This window comes from Monomorium pharaonis, chromosome 6, assembly GCF_013373865.1.
Source record: "Monomorium pharaonis isolate MP-MQ-018 chromosome 6, ASM1337386v2, whole genome shotgun sequence".
NCBI classification, from domain to species: Eukaryota; Metazoa; Arthropoda; class Insecta; order Hymenoptera; family Formicidae; genus Monomorium; species Monomorium pharaonis.
Window position 1 is genome coordinate 4,336,029 of NC_050472.1, and position 17,119 is coordinate 4,353,147.

At 28.4% G+C, this 17,119-nt stretch overlaps 2 long non-coding RNA genes across 2 annotated transcripts; both read left to right on the plus strand.

Annotated features, from left to right (window-relative positions):
• Nucleotides 1-5,619: 5,619 nt before the first annotated feature.
• On the plus strand, nucleotides 5,620-6,902 carry LOC118646031. Its single transcript, XR_004963669.1, has 2 exons — nucleotides 5,620-6,414; nucleotides 6,585-6,902. It is a non-coding gene; the product is annotated as an uncharacterized LOC118646031 (long non-coding RNA).
• Nucleotides 6,903-10,106: 3,204 nt separating this feature from the next.
• LOC105836447 lies at nucleotides 10,107-10,922 on the plus strand. The gene is made up of 2 exons (XR_004963668.1): nucleotides 10,107-10,335; nucleotides 10,408-10,922. It is a non-coding gene; the product is annotated as an uncharacterized LOC105836447 (long non-coding RNA).
• Nucleotides 10,923-17,119: the final 6,197 nt, after the last annotated feature.

Here is a 17,119-nt window from a genome sequence, read left to right on the forward strand (position 1 = left end):
GGAAACAAAATAATTGAATGTAATATACTGCAATAAATAATTTTTATTTTTAGAATGGCAATTGCTCTTTTAATACTTAAGAACATTTTTTTTAGTTTCTGGATATACAATAAAACAAATTTTATATTCATATCTTACTTGACCTTTTCACGCAAGGTTCTTTGATTAAAAGATACAGAAGCTCTCTAAATTATCAGTAAAGAACGTTATAAATTTTTATTACATGTTAAAAATAACGTATGAAATAGCACTGTCTATCTTTAATAAATCTGTCTATTTTTGACAAGATTGTAGTTTAAGTATTAAACATCACAAATCACAATAAGTTTTGTAAAAATAAAAATAATATTTGTATATCTATTCATTATAATTGATTTGCAATCTTGTTTTTATAAACAAATTATTTCTGCTAGTTATGAGTATAAGAAATGATTACGTATTTTTTAGTTTTTTATTGGTAATTTTGAAGAATTATACCCGGTTTAATTTTATTCATATTCTAGCAATTTAATACGTCATGGGTTTCTGATTTAATTGCTTCTGAATTTTATGTATATAGAAATATTGAAAGGACACTATAAGGTTACAAATATTGAAAAAATTAAAGAGAAATATTTATTGCAATATAGAAAATATAAAAAAAACTCAGTAGTTTCCGGATACTCTTATTTCCGGATAAAAAATGCTATAAAAAAGCATATTCCAATGTAAAAAAAATTGTAATTATTTTTTATTTATTTCAAAATTGTAGGTAGGTAGTTTAAATTAAATACTTATTCTTATTCTACTTTGTACAATTAAAAATACATTGATATTACGGTTTATCAATAATCCCACAAAACATTAGGATATACGTAGTATATACAATGTATATACATCCATGTATATTACATATACTATGTATATACTTCCGTGATGCACTGTATATAGATGGGATATACATAGAATGTGCAAATGTTACCGTTATGATGTACATTGAAGATCTTCTGTATGTACACATGTATATGAAATGTATATTATTTACATATTCTGTGTATATACCTATAAAACATTTGGGTATATGTCATGTACATACATTATATATACATCAATGTACACACTTTTCTACTACAATGTACATATAGAGGATATGACATAGAATATATAAATATTATCGGAATGAGATTCATTAACGTATTTCCCACAAAACAGTTTATTTTTTATTGTATATACTATGTATATGGTTTTTTAATACACCGTACATCCACTGGATATGAAATGTATATGCAAACGTTACAAGAAAAATATCCATTGCACATCGGAAGTATATACACATGTACATGATTCGTATACTGCATGTATATACATCATGTACGTCCATTTATCATTTATTGCACATACATAATATGTACATAGAATATACATGATACAAATTTGTGGAAGATTGTTGCGTGCGGTACCGTATTTAAGGCACGGTAATTAATAAAAATGAGATATGAGATCTGATTTTGGAGTTGCAAGTGACCTCCTTATATATGCAAGAGAGCATCACTTGACTCCGGAGAAAGGACTAAGTTGCATCACCTAGCGGTGATTGCGAAAATTACTCCCTGCGCGTGGGCGTGCAAGTTCACGTTATAGAGGAAAAACATCTTGCATATAAAATGTACATACATTTAACATTGTGCGCTGTATATACATACTAAGTACATTAATGGATATACACATTATATACCATTTGTATATACAGCGTACAATGTTAAATGTATATACATCTCATATACATGATTCAAATATACATTATGGTATATAATATGTATATTCATTAATGTATTTGAAATGTATATACAGCGTACAATGTTACATGTATATACATCTCAATACATGATTCAAATATAGATTATGATATATAATATGTATATCCATTAATGTATTTGGAATGTATATACAGCGTACAATATTAAATGTATATACATCTCATATACATGATTCGAATATACATTATAGTATATAATATGTATATCCATTAATGCATATTCAAATCATGTATGTAATATGTATATACATTTAACATTGTACGCTGTATATACATTTCAAATACATTAATGGATATACATATTATATACCATAATGTATATTCGAATCATGTATATAATATGTATATACATTTAACATTATACGCTGTATATACATACCAAATACATTAATGGATATACACATTACATACCATAATGTATATTCAATTCATGTATATGAGATGTATATACATTTAACATACAAGATATTTTTTTCATATTATGGAGAAAAAATGCATATACATAGAATGTCCGATGTTATGTGGGATATTGTGATATTGCCCCAATTCAGTACTGTATTTAATAAAACGTTTCTTAATTGCAGCGTAATTATTTAGCATATTAATACTGCAATTATTTGATTTTAAGAATCGATACAATTCCTTTTGTGTAGATTCGACTTTTTCCGGTTGTTGATTAAAAATTTTAGCGCATGTTTCAAAAAAAGTAACTATTAAAGTATCTATCAAAATATGTAATTATCATTTACCAAAAAGGTGTAACTGGGTTAAGTAGCCGTTATAGATGGAGAAAAGTAACGAAATTAAGTTATTACTTACAAAAAAAGTAACTGTAACTGTAACTTTGTTACAAGTAACTCGTTAGTTCGCTCGTTAATTACCGTGTATGTTATATTATATCAGAATGTTACAAATAATAAAATGTCATTTTATAGTGATGTTAAAATAGATTTTTATGTAATGCTATCCGAAACTCAAAAATTAAAAGGTCAGACAGCAAATAAAAGAAAAAATATGCTTATGTACTTTAATCGTGTTTTCCATTTTTGATTTCCATAAGAATATTAACATATTAGTGATAGAAGTTCAATATAGTGTTATTACTTATTACAATATTTCATTTACTATACAAATAAAAACCTATGAAATTATTACAAATAATTGTGTACTATATTTTATAAAATATTATGAGTAATATGATTTCATATTTTACAGTAATGTTTAGCAATGCTTTTTTTATACGTTTATCGTATTTTATCTCTTTGTTCAAAACGTGAATGCCTATCGTTTTCTATATAAAATTTCTCATTTTTGTCGTATAATTATTTACTATACCATAAATAATAATAAAAACTTTAATTCTTATTATGTCACGTGTGCAATGTGTATGAGCGTAATAATATAACGTGTGCAATGTGCACGTGTGCAGTAACGTCACGTGTGCAATGTGTATTTTGCACCTTAATTATGTTTGTGTGTGCAAATGAAGCAGTAGGCAATCGGGACGTGGGCAATCGGGAATGTCGGCAATCGGGAATTTCTGCAGAATTTGTATGCAAACGAAGCAGTAGGCAATCGGGAACGTAGGCAAACGGAACTCACTCCATTGACTCTCTGAAGTCTGCCGATGATGGTACTAGTCCTTATTTCAACTTTGCATCTTCAATTTTTTTCGAAATATGCATATTTTAAAATTAATTAATTAATTAATTATTTTTAGATACATATTGACTGTATGAATTCTTTCAAAGATACTAGTGCTTATCCTATAAGTACGCATCTCCAACCGTTCTCATGATATGCATATTTTAATATTTAATTAATTAATTAATTAATTAATTAATTATTAATTAATTCAAAAACATGTGATAATACTAGTCCCTATCTCAAGTTTGTATTTCCAATCATTCTTGAGATATGCATATTTCAAGGTTTAATTAATTAATTAATTGATTTTAGATATAGATTGACATTTTAAAGTGTTTTGATGATACTACAAATGCTTATCCCAAGTTTGCATCTCTAATCGTTCTCGAGATAAACACATAATTAAGATTAGACGAGTGTGAGCTAGTATGAACTTGACATACCACGGACGTATCTTAAGTGAAAATTTTAGATTTCTAACTTCACATTGTGATACTTCCACTCGTAGGACACGTACGAAAAAAATGACAAAAATGTTCCGATACAAATCAAATTCAAGCTTTCGATGGAGCCTACCCAGTAAACACTGTTATATAATTGCCATACAACTGTCGTGCAACCAAATGTAACAAGTAATATCACAAAAACATTACCAGTAACATTCTGGTTAATAGTAATTTTCTACTTATTAATATAACATCTAATATTACATTTTTATATTACACTTACACAATTAAAAACGGTTTCTATTACATAACTAAAACGTTGACATGTAATATTAATTTAGTATTTAAATAGCATACAAAAATAATGTAAACATTTATTGTAATCAACAAAGTCAACTGTATAATTTGAAAATTGTTAGTGATGATTTGTAATAAATAAGACTATTTTTTAAGACGACACAACTGGCAAATTTTATTGAGACAATAACAGTTACGACGTTTCGGCTTCTGCTTTGAGTTCTTTTCAAGTAATGTACAATTGCATATAAAATTGTGATTCGTGTCAACGAATCATGATTATAACTGTAAATTGTATTAAAAAAAGTATAAGAAACTATATAATACAGAAACATAAAAATTTTTGTTGTTAAATTAGACATAAATAATAAAGAAAAACAACAAAAACATACGTGTTGTTACATTAAACATTCGTGTCATTTAATAATAATAATGCAGATAATGATATCAAAGAGTGTTAATTTATAAAGATAATAATACGATAAATATTGAAATTGACGATGTAGGTTTTTACTGGTGAACAGTAACCGTTAGACTGATTGATAGACAAAAACAAAAATAGCAAGGTACAAGTAAAAGGCAAACGTTCATGTATGTCTAATGACTCTGTTGTAAATAGGATTTAAATTTTCGGTGGTTTTTTGTAAGTTTAAAATATTGGCCGTCTTTTTTATAAAAAAAATTTCTGCGATTTTTCTTTTACGTGTGTGTTTCTCGCTATATAGTACAGTAGGTGTCAACCAATTAAAATTGTGATCTTTAGAACATCGATGTAAGCTTACAACGGATTGACAACTTTCATGTTTTTTTATATTGTTCATATGTTCATTAACAATCTCTCTCTCTCTCTCTCTCTCTCTCTCTCTCTCTCTCTTTCTCTTTCACGTATATGTATAATATTGTTACGAGCGTCGCCCGGTATACTCCGCGACTGCGACTCACCTGTTCCAAAGCCGATCGATACATTGATTTTATCGAGAGCGTTGTCAATTGTTACGCTCTTGGCAACGTTTGTCAACAACGAGTCTAATTTTGGTTTCGAGCCTTGTCGGACGCGTTAATAAAGTTGCTTGGTTTTAAAGTTCAAAAGTGTCTTTCATTTCCGCGGCGCGCACGTTATAATATTATATATGTACAATTTTTCATATTCAGCCTTTTTAAAAAAAGCAATGCAAAAATTATTTTTTAAATTAGTTTTTATTTTTTCAGTATAATTATTATTTTTTATATTAAGCAGAACTTTTACAAAAAAAAGAAACTAGTATAAACATATGTAGACATATTTTATATATATTTATACATGTTTTTATATGAAACATTTTTATGATTATTCTTACATGGACAATTTTTTACACTTAATGTTTTTTTAAAGAAGCAATGCGAATCTTATATTTTAAATTAGTTTCTGTCTTTTCAGTATCAACTATTATTTTTTTATATCAAACAGAAATTTTACAAAAAAGAAGGAAACTAATGTAAACACATATGGACATATTTTATATACATATATATATGTATAATTTTATACAAAACATTTTCCCGTGATTTGACGGCACAAAAAGCAACTCTACATTCCATTTAAGAATAAAATATTTCTTTTCTAACAATAAAAATAATTAACGTTATATCAATCCTAATATTATTTAATGATAGTTCGAAGAGTGATAGCATTAAATCTAGAAATCTTTTTTTGTGGTGGGGTGCCTTTACGTAAGTCAAAATAACTACGCAGTTTTGTTATCTACATGCTTTAATAAACGTGTATTAGTATTTGCGCATAAATACTTAAATGGTGGTAATAGTCGGCTTTGATTGATAATTAAAGTTTTTGATAGTGCTGGAATTTTTTAATTACATTATTGTTATCATAAATCGCACATGTATAATTCTCCACTCTTCTTCTGCAGATTACCATCCCAATAAACACACAATAATTTTAAATGGTTTTTAAAATATTTATTTTTAATTATTTTTACATTATTAGCGTATTTATTGTACAAAAAAGTGTTATTTATTTTGTTATCGCTTTTCGGCGATGTAGATTGGTTGTTGGTTGTCAAGTTTGTGCTGTTCGACTTGCTTCACGTTGTTTTCTGTTGTCAGTTCTCCGTATTTGACAGTTTTTAGAAATTTTTGACAGTTTCCTATATTTGAAGAAGAAAAAGAAAAATTTGAGAAACTAAATTTGATTGAGAAAGAGAAAGAGAGCCATTTCACGTATTTAATAAGGTATACAATTAGGTATTCAAAAATTTGACATTTTGCATAATAATGTTTCTGTATATTTGTTCTTTAGTAAGATAGGAAAGAAATAGGTCGATATATAGAAACAACCTAAAAATGTGTTATAATTTATAGTTTAATTTAAAATTTTACTTTAATAAATATATATTTTTCAGAAAGAAAGAGATTTGATCAAAAAGAGGTAGGTAGATTACGTTGCGAGAGATTACGTTTGGTAAGTAATTAGAAGAAGACACAGCGAGTGAGAAAAAGAACTTTAGAGAGAAAAAATAAGGAGAAATAACAGGTAGTTTTTAAATAAATAAATATATTTTTTTAATATATTCTATTTGAAAAAGGAGATGTTAAATCAAATCAAATTTATTGTTACTGTTTTTGCGATATTGATTGGTTCTCTAACCTGCCTTACTTGCCTTTAAAAAAAAATAAAATAAGGAATAACATTAAATATAAGAAAAACAGCGACTTTTGAAGAAAGAGAGAGAGAGAGAGAGAGAGAGAGAGAGAGAGAGAGAGGGAGAGAGGGAGAAGGGGAGAGAGGGAGAGAGGTATGATATATCTCTCTTTGGCTTTTCCTCTGCTCTCTCGTATCTGCTGTCGATTGTTAATATTGAGTCTCTCTCTTTCCCTCTTCTCCTCTTTCTCTCTTCTCTCTCATCTCGCTCTTCTCTTTCTCTCTTCTCTCTTCCTCTTTTCCTCTCTCTTTTTCCCCTCTTTTCTCCTTTCTCTCTTTCTCATTTGTCTCTTTTCTCTCTTTCTCTCTTTTTTTCTCTCTTTCTCTCTCTTCTTGCTCCTCTCCTTTCACTCTCCCTTCTCTCTCTTTCGTCTCCTCTCTCTCTTTTCTCTCTTTCGCTCTTTCTCTTTCTCTCTCGCTCTCTTTTCTCTCTCTCTCTCTTTTCTCTCTTCTTTTCTCGCTTTTCTCGCTTTCTCTCTTTCTCTTTGCTCTCTTTCTCTCTCGTCTCTTTCTTCTTTCTCTCTCTTTCTTCTCTTTCTCTCTTCTTTCTCTCTTTCTCTTCTTTCTCCTCTTTCTCTCTTTTCTCTCTGTCTCTCTCTTCTCCTCTTTTTCTTCTCTTTCCTCTCTTTCTCTCTCTTTCTCTCTCTTTCTCTCTCGTTCTCTCTCTTCTTTCTCTTCTCTTTCCTCTTTCTCTCTTTCTCTCTCTTTTCTCTTTTTCTCTCCTTTCTCTCTCTCTTTCTCTCTCTTCTCTCTTTCTCTCTTTTCTCTCTCGTTCTCTCTCTTCTTTCTCTCTTTTCTCTCGATTCTCTCATTTCTCTTTTCTCTCCCTTTTCTCGCTTTCTCTCTTTTCTCTTTTCTCTCTCTCCTCCTCCTCTCTCTCTCTCTCTCTCCTCTCTCTCTCTCTCTCTCTCTCTCTCTCTCTCCTCTCTCTCTCTCTCTCTCTCTCTCTTTCTCCTCTCTATCTGCTAGGGGGGGGGGGGTGCTTGGAACACTATAAACAATGTCTCCACTTTTAACACATAAAACTGGGCATGTTCTAACACATGTTTTGAAAAGTTTGTCAAAAGAATTTGTTTCAGCAATAGAAGTGGGTTTTAATGACACATTATTTTCAATTTTGTTAAAAGTCGAGACATTCTACTAGTTTACACCGAGCACTTGGGTACGCGTATCAAATAGTAAATAACTAGTGAATGTGTTTAATCATTGGCTGATCAGCTTAACTTCACTATTTGATACGCGTACCAAGTGCTCGGTGTAAACTAGAGCATTATTTACAGTGTTCCGAGCACTGGTTTAAGCGAACGCGCCAAAGTAAACAAATCCTCCTACTGGCGTGTGTGTATGTACGTACGCACGCACGGACGTATCTAAGCAAATGAGCAGATGCTCGCGGATGTTTGTTTTTTCCTGAAACGTTTATCGCGACTGATTGTACATAATTGCTTCCTGTGCTTTCGCTTTTTTGTAGCGAATTTTTTCAAACTTGTGATTTCAAATTTTTAGTAGTTATTACTGAAATTAAAATCTTAAATTATACACATAAATTCTGTCTCTTGTTAAGTTTAAAAAATTGTTGCTTTTTTACCTGAAGCACAATAAACAACAATTACCGTTTCTCCATTAAATTTGATTAATTATGGCTACAATTACTCCTGAAGTCGCTGCTCAAGTCGTGACATTAATTGAAGATGGGAGAAGTCGCAGATACGTTTCTCAGTCATTGAATTTATCTGTATCATCGGTGCAACGTTCTTACAATAGGTACTTTGAAACCAATTCCTTCCAACGAAGACCCGGTTCGGGACGTCCCCGTATGACCGATGAACACGATGACCGATTTATTGTTTTAAACTCGTTAAGAAATCGTCATCAAACAGCTGTCCACATTCGAAATAATTTACGGGACATCCGCCACATTATAACGTGTGAGTTGATACTATTCGAAACCGATTAAGGAAAAACGGGCTTTATGCAAGAAGACCTGTAACTGGACCCTCGCTTACGCGTCGTCATCGTGCACTTCGGCTCGATTTTGCAATAAGTCATACAGATTGGACGTACGCAGATTGGAGTAACATTCTCTTTAGCGATGAGTCTCGTTTTACTCTGTTTTCTCCTGATGGGCGAGAACGGGTTTATCGTCGAGTTGGAGAACGATTGGCAGATTGTACGGTGAGTGAACGACACAGCAACAACGGAGGTTCTGTTATGGTTTGGGCAGGAATATCTGCCAACGCGCATACAGACTTGCATTTTTTCAATGGAAATATGAACGCAAATGTATATGTAGAAGATGTATTAATACCCTACGTTATACCGTATGCGCCCTTCATTGGAGAGCGTTTCATATTCATGCAAGATAATGCACGACCACACGTAGCAAGAAGAGTTCTAAATTTCTGTAATGAAGCTGGCATTAATTTACTCGAATGGCCACCCATGAGTCCGGACTTAAATCCAATCAAACATCTTTGGGACAATCTCGGCAGAAGGGTACGCAATTACGTACCTGCATTCCATTCATTACCAGAACTTCAAAGAGTTCTTGAAAATGAATGGACGAACATTACGCAAGCCGAAATTCAAACTCGTATAAGAAGTATGCCTCGTCGCATGGAGGAAGTTATTCGTGCAAGAGGTGGTCATACGCACTATTAATGCAATATTATCTCTCTCTCTCTCTCTCTCTCTCTCTCGCTCGCGCGCACACACCCAAGGAAGGTTTGGAGTCGCAAAATACCGTGGAACTGACGAGCCACGGGGTCCTTGGGGTCGATTCTGTATTTTTGAAGAAAGTGAAAATGTGAAAAGTAGCACTCTCTCCATTGATTGGTGTATACTTTCAGGATTAACGATATACACCAATCACTGTTGTTCACTTTTCACATTTTCACTTCTTCAAAAATACAGAATCGACCCCCTTATCCTTGAGATAAACACCCCCCCCCCCCACACATACATCTAAATATATTATATATGTGTAATATTTTGTTATAATTTATAGTTAACATAATTTTATTAATAAATTTACATTTAGAAAATAAATATATTTATAAGTTTATTTTTATTTGGTCTTATTTTTTAATTAGTTTTTATTTCAGTTATTATTTAATAATTTTTTTAATAAACAATATTAAATTAAATTATAAAAAAAAATAATTTTAGTTAATTTTATTTGTTTTAAATTTATTTTTAATTTTATTAATTTTATATAATAAATGTTATTGTTTAAAACTATTTTAATGCATTAGTCTAAACTATTTTGTTGTTTTATTATAAATAAAAATATTTGATGTAAACTTTTAAAATAAAATTATCTTAATTTGTGGATAATGTTATAATAGCCTTGCATGACAAATATATAGAAACAGAAGAAAACGTCAATGAAATAAGTATATGTGGAATATCTGAAACACATATAGAAAATGAAATTATTAATATTGATAATGGTAAGTAATCAAAATAAAATTATTTTTTTTTTATTTTTTTCATATTTCTGTTGTATTAAATTTTTATTGCAGAATGTATATTTGTAAAAAATAAAACGCAAGATATTAAACGCAAAGACATTGAAATTGTAAATAAAGTTATGGAGGACAAACTAACGCAAACAGAATTGAAGTTATCTTATTGTAGTCCAAGAAAAAAAATTAAGATGTCAAAACATTTATCTTCGTAACAAAAAATTAAAAGATTACAAAAAAAAATTACAGTGTTATAAAAATGGAATAAAAAATAAAATTACATTTAACAAATGGTATTCGCATTGTAATAAATTTCTTCCTCCAAAAGTAACTAATTTTGTCAAGACTCAAGCAGAACTTCACAGACAATCTGCAAAAGGTAAAAAATATTCAATGGAATTTAAACAATTTTGTTTAAAACTCTATTTCTCTGGACCGAAAAGCTATAAATTATTAACCAGTCAATTTTGCTTACCTACTCCAAGAACACTCCAACGAACAATACAAAATCTACAAATTTTACCAGGATTACATGATTATATTTTTAACATAATAAAAAATAAAATAGACAATTTTTATGATATTGACAAATTTTGTATTATATGCATTGACGAAGCTGCTATAAAAGCAAATCTTTTTTATAACATTAATCTCGATGAAATTATTGGTTTTGAAGATCATGGACGTGACAAATCTTTTTTACCAGCATGTAATGCAGCTGTTATTATGTTGCGAGGTATATATTATAAATCTTGGAAACAGCCACTTGCTTATTTCTTCCTTAATTCTACATTTAAAGCTGATGATGTCAAAGAAATTATTTTGCAAGCTATTGTAAAATTGCAAAAAATTAAGTTAAAAGTAATTGCTGTTATTAGTGATATGGGTAGTAATTTTGTGCAAATGTCAGAAAAACTAGGTGTTACAAACAAACAACCATATTTTGAAGTAGACAATAATAAAATATTTTATTTTTTTGATCCATCATATATTCTAAAAGCAGTTCGTAATAATTTTATTACAAATAATATTAAGATAAAATCAGAACATATTTCTTGGTCTTATGTCAAAGATTTGTATAATATAGATAAAACCAAAGATAACCGATTAGTACCGGAACTAACTGATTCCTCTAACTAACTTTTATTTCTTTAAATCTATTACCAGAAGATGCATCAACTACTGCAACATTTATAGAAAACATAAATAATTTGTTCGATATTTTCAATTCTTTAACAATAGATCATTCAAGAAAATATAAACAAGCATTTAAGGGTGATGAATATCAAATCGAATTTTTACTTTATATGAAAGAATATTTTTCAACATTAAGGATATATAGTAAATTGGGTAATGATATAACTAATAAAGTAAGAACATTTAAATTGTGGCAATTAAATATTAATAGCTTACTTCAATTATGGTCAAATTTGCAAGAAACGATATCAGAAAAATATTTATTTATGAGACGTTTTAACCAAGATTCTTTAGAAAACTTTTTGGGTAAAATTTGGTCGATAAATGGCAATGCATTTAATCCAACCTCTATACAATTTTATTTTACGTTTAGAAAATTGTTTTTCATACAATATTCAAATATAAATACTGGGAACTGTTTAAATGATTCAGATCAAATTTTAACTAATTTAAGTGAATTTAATCAATCTCTTTTTATTAGAGAAAAACCTATTCGAGGAACAAGAATATTACTTGATAATCACGATTACCATCATTTAAATTTAACGGAAGAAAATGCTTTTAGATATATTTGTGGTTACTTTATCCGTAAGTGTCTTCAAAAATATTCTTGTGATATTTGTACCAAATATGCCAAAAGTTATAATGAATTAGATGCTAACACTATATATTGTTTTCATAGAGCATATAATTCTGCAGAGGAAAATTTATTTGGTGATTTATTAATGCCAAATGTCAATTTTGTTCAATTTATCAAAACATTAGAAACAATATTTTTCAATAATATAAACAATTTTATTATACAGAAACATGTAATCAAGAAATTATTAGAATTATTTTTAGAAGTACCATTTAATCATCCCTGTAACCAATTCCCAAAACAGTATTTATTAACATTGTATAGCAGAGTACGATTATTTTATACATTAAAATTTGCTAATAGATGTTTTAGATCTCAAAAAAGTCATACAAAATTAGTAATTTTACATCTTTAATGTTTTTCAAAAAGTTTGTAATTTATTTTTTTTGTTCCTGAACAACAATAACCAACTTATCAATAAGTATATAACGTTAAATATGCAATATATATTGTATTTTCAAGTTTTGTTTTTATAAAATTTAAAAAAAATTAAATTTTTTAAACATTTTTAAATTTTATTTTTTTAGTTTATTATTAATTAAATATAATTGGTTAGTTTTAAGATATTTATTTTGTTATTTATTATTATTAAATACTAAAAATTTATTTTACTGTCAGAATTATTTTTGTTTTATTATTTTTTATTTTTTTTTTACAGCTTTTTAGCTAAGCTAAACTGAAATTCAGTTTATGTGATCTACACCTCTATTTGTGTTACTATACATGTGTTAAGTGTGTAACAAATTTTGCAACATAATAACAATATGTTCAAAAATATAAATGTAATTATATATATGTATAATTTTACTATTTACTATTTACTATTAATTATTGTGTTGTGTTATTTATTATATTATTTATGTATATATAATAAAGTACTTATAATAAGTTTTTAATGTATTTATTTTTATATACATCGATTGTTCATTTTTATTTAGATTTTACTTTGAATATATACAATACATATTTAATATACATATATATAAAATTTTACGTGCTTGTTTTAAAATTTGGTGCTTTATCCAACTAATGATATGGCGATACGTCACGTGATTTGCAAACCCCAACATCAAAGATACCAACGCTTACTGTCGCTACTGGTTATACTGTGATCACGGTGACAGAAAACGGATCAACCTATGCTATCGTAGTGAGCTCTCGGGGCCTACGTGATATTTATTATTGTGTCTTAAAGACACATCTTTCATGGCTAAAAATTTTAGCTTTGGTAACGAATCCTTTTTCTGCGTGTAGTGCACCTATTATATAACACAGAAACCTTTCAGAGATATCTCAGAAATGTTTCAAGTGAAAAGTAAATTATTTCAGAAACGTTTCAAAATATTTCTGAGACAGCTCTGAGATAGCAAAATGTCCGCGATGCTTGCACTTGAAACATTTCTGAATGTTCAGAAAGGTTGCAGATATGTATCAGCAACCTTTCAGTACACTTTCATAAATGTGTCAAGTGCAAGCATCGCGGACATTTTGCTATCTCAGAGCTGTCTGAGAGCTGTCTCAGAAACATTTGGAAACGTTTCTGAAATGTTTTACTTTTTACTTGAAACTTTTCTGAAATATCTCTGAAAGGTTTCTGTGCTATATGGGACCCACATAGAAATTGGCATCCAGTGGATGTCCAATGGACGTCCATTAAACCTCCATAGATCCATGGGACGTCTATGTCCATGGTGGAAGTCAGATGGACGTCCATTAGAGGTCTAGTAAACTTCCTTAGCTCCATTGGAGGTTTATCTCCATGGCGGAAGTTAGGTAGACGTCCATTAGGAATCCAGTAAACTTCCATGGCTCCATTGAAGGATTACCTCCATGGCGGAAGTTAGACAGACGTCCATTAAAGATCCAGTAAACGTCCATGGCTCCATTGGAGGTTTACCTCCATGGTGGAAGTTAGATAGACATCCATTAGGGATCCATTAAACATCCATAGCTCCATTGGATGTTTTCTTCCATAGTGAAAGTTAGATGGATGTCTATTAGGGATCCACTAAACTTCCATAGCTCTATGGAACATTATTTTCATGATGGAAGCTATACAGACGTCCATTAAGGATCCATTAAACTTCCATAGCTCTATGGAACATTTATTTTCATGGTAAAAGTTACCCAGACAACACGCTTGTCAGAATGAAAACTTTAAGAGAACTTTTTTAAGAAAACATTTAGATATCTTGGAAATGATGTCCAAATGGTAACATTTATCAGAGACGTCTACTAAGATAGATCTTTGAGATATCTCATGGAAGAGTTTCATTTAAGTTTCTTGAAAATGTTATCCTTATGATATCACAGCTAAATGATATCAGCTTAATATCTCATAAAAGATATCACAATGCTGTCCGATTTTTGAGCCGTCCATGCGCGTTGTAGTTGACTCAGAAATCAGACAACACTATAGCATCCTGAATGAGAGATCTATTTGATATTTAAAAAAATTATCATAAAGATAATGTTTTCAAAAATAACGGTTTGTCTACAATTACTGCGCACAAAAAATGCACAAAATCTAAATTTATCATGTACTAAATACAAAAACAGAATAATAAACTATTCATTAATTTTTCTTAAAATATATGATCTATATAGTTAAAATTATCTAATTAACCATTTGAACGCTTCAAAGTATTAGTGCTAAATAGATCGCAATTTCCATCAAATTATTAAAGTTATGGAAAAAGATAAATTTAACAATGAAATTAATAAGTAAATAAATTAATGCTATTTATTTTTAATGTTTTGCAAAATTTAATTGCTTTTATAAAAAATAATATAATTGCGACAGTTTATAACATATAGGTATATGTAGACAATAACAAGTACCCATATCGATGATTCAAACTGGCGTAGCAGATAGAGTACAAGCAAGTACAAAGTTTGTAATCCTAAGGTCCCGGGTTCAAAACCTATACCAGCGACAAGTAAGAATAAAATAAAATAATATAATTTAAATTTAATTAATTAATAAAATTTTGTCCCAAATTTAGTATGTACTGTTGATAAGAATAATTTAAAAAAATAAAATTTTTATTTTATTTTTTATCTCTAGTTGCAGTTTAAAGATATCCGATTTAAGAAATCTTTTAGATATCAGTTTTATGATATCTTTCTTTTCTAAAAAAACGACGCATTAGTTAACATTCTGACATTATAATATTATCTTTTAGAAGTCTCTTTATGTTATTATATTCAGAAACAGGATAATTTAAGAGATTTTTTTTACTACATATTGTTCACGTCATTCCATGACGTCAAAATACACGGTACATTTTATGACGTCAGGAATTTGTGCACAGTAAAAAAATTTGTGTTAAATTTAACAGATATCGCATGTCCAAAACGGTCCACAGAAATTTTTCTGTTAATTTAACATATTAAGCATATGTTAAATAGCAACATAAATATTATGTTATATTTTAACATAAAACTAAATGTAAATTTTATAATTTAACATAATTTTTATGTAACAATTTAATGAAAATATTATGTCAAAGTAACACATGTAATATGTTACTTTAACATTATAATAATGTTAATGTAACGTGTATAACGTGTAACAATAACATATTATATATGTTATTTTAACACAATTATAATATTATTTTAACACGTTATATATATTAATTTAACATATTATATATGTTAAATAATAATTATTCTAGAAATGCTGAAAAAAATGTTTACAATTGCATATATAGATCGTTTCAGGATTATCGATAAAAACTTTTTGTGTATATTATTGGAATCAGTCCAATATTATAATATATGTAAATGCAATCGTACTTGGTTCTCTGTTCTTGGCGACTCCCTTTTATTCACCTAATAGGTCAATCTTTTTCACGAGAAATGCGCCATCTCAGGGTTAGTAGTAAAGTCCTCAAAAATGAAATGGTCCTTGTTAAAACTTAATTATAGAGTAAATTCAACATTTTTTTCTGTCAATTTTAACAGCTAAATCCTATTACTAATAATAAAGAACATATTTATGGTGTAAAATTAAAAGTACGTGCACATTGTGTTACTTTTACACTTTTTTTTAGTTATTCTAGTAATTTGACACTTTACTTGAATTAACACAACAGCAATATGTTAAAGTAACAAGCAAATATGTTAAATTTTAACATAAAAGTTTTAACCAGGATATTTTTTAACAAGATCTATAATAATTTTTGTTATTATACGTTGTTACGATATCGGTCGGAAACTAGATAAGAAATTAATATTTTTCTACTGTATGTCGCATTCTAAAATTATGTTTAAAAACTAAGTTTTAAATTAATTAATTAAAGCTAGTTAAAATTTTACTATTTTTAAATTTTGACGCGTACGTAATAAGGCCCAATAAATATATTGAATAGATCCAAAAATAAAGTAAAATGTGAAAAAACACATTTTTTAAAATATTCTCCATTTTTGTATTATCAAAATTGAAAAAAAAATTAAAATAAATTTTTGAGAGGAAGATAATTCTCCAAAATATATGTTTTTCCTAAATTTTAAAATGACCTATTTTTTGAGTATTTTTGGGCGAAGAAAAAAAATAATTTGGAGTTTTTGTTAAAAATTATGATAATTTTTATTAAAAAACGTAGTTTACATATATAGAAAATAGTAATATTATTAAAAAAATGAAAAAATAAAGACATTAAGTATACAAAAGTAAAATAAAAAATTAAAATATAAAATTTTATATAAAAAATATTATTATCTTTTATATGAAAAATATAAAAGATATTATTCTCTCTATTAGTTAATAATAACATTGATAATTCACAGTAATAACATTTCTCAAATTATAACTTATTTGCCATTGTACAATTATTTTAACTTAGAAACCTACCGTTTAGATTTTTCTCTTTTGATGACTTTTTATAATTTTTATAACTAAATACAAAATTTTATACCTCAAGAATA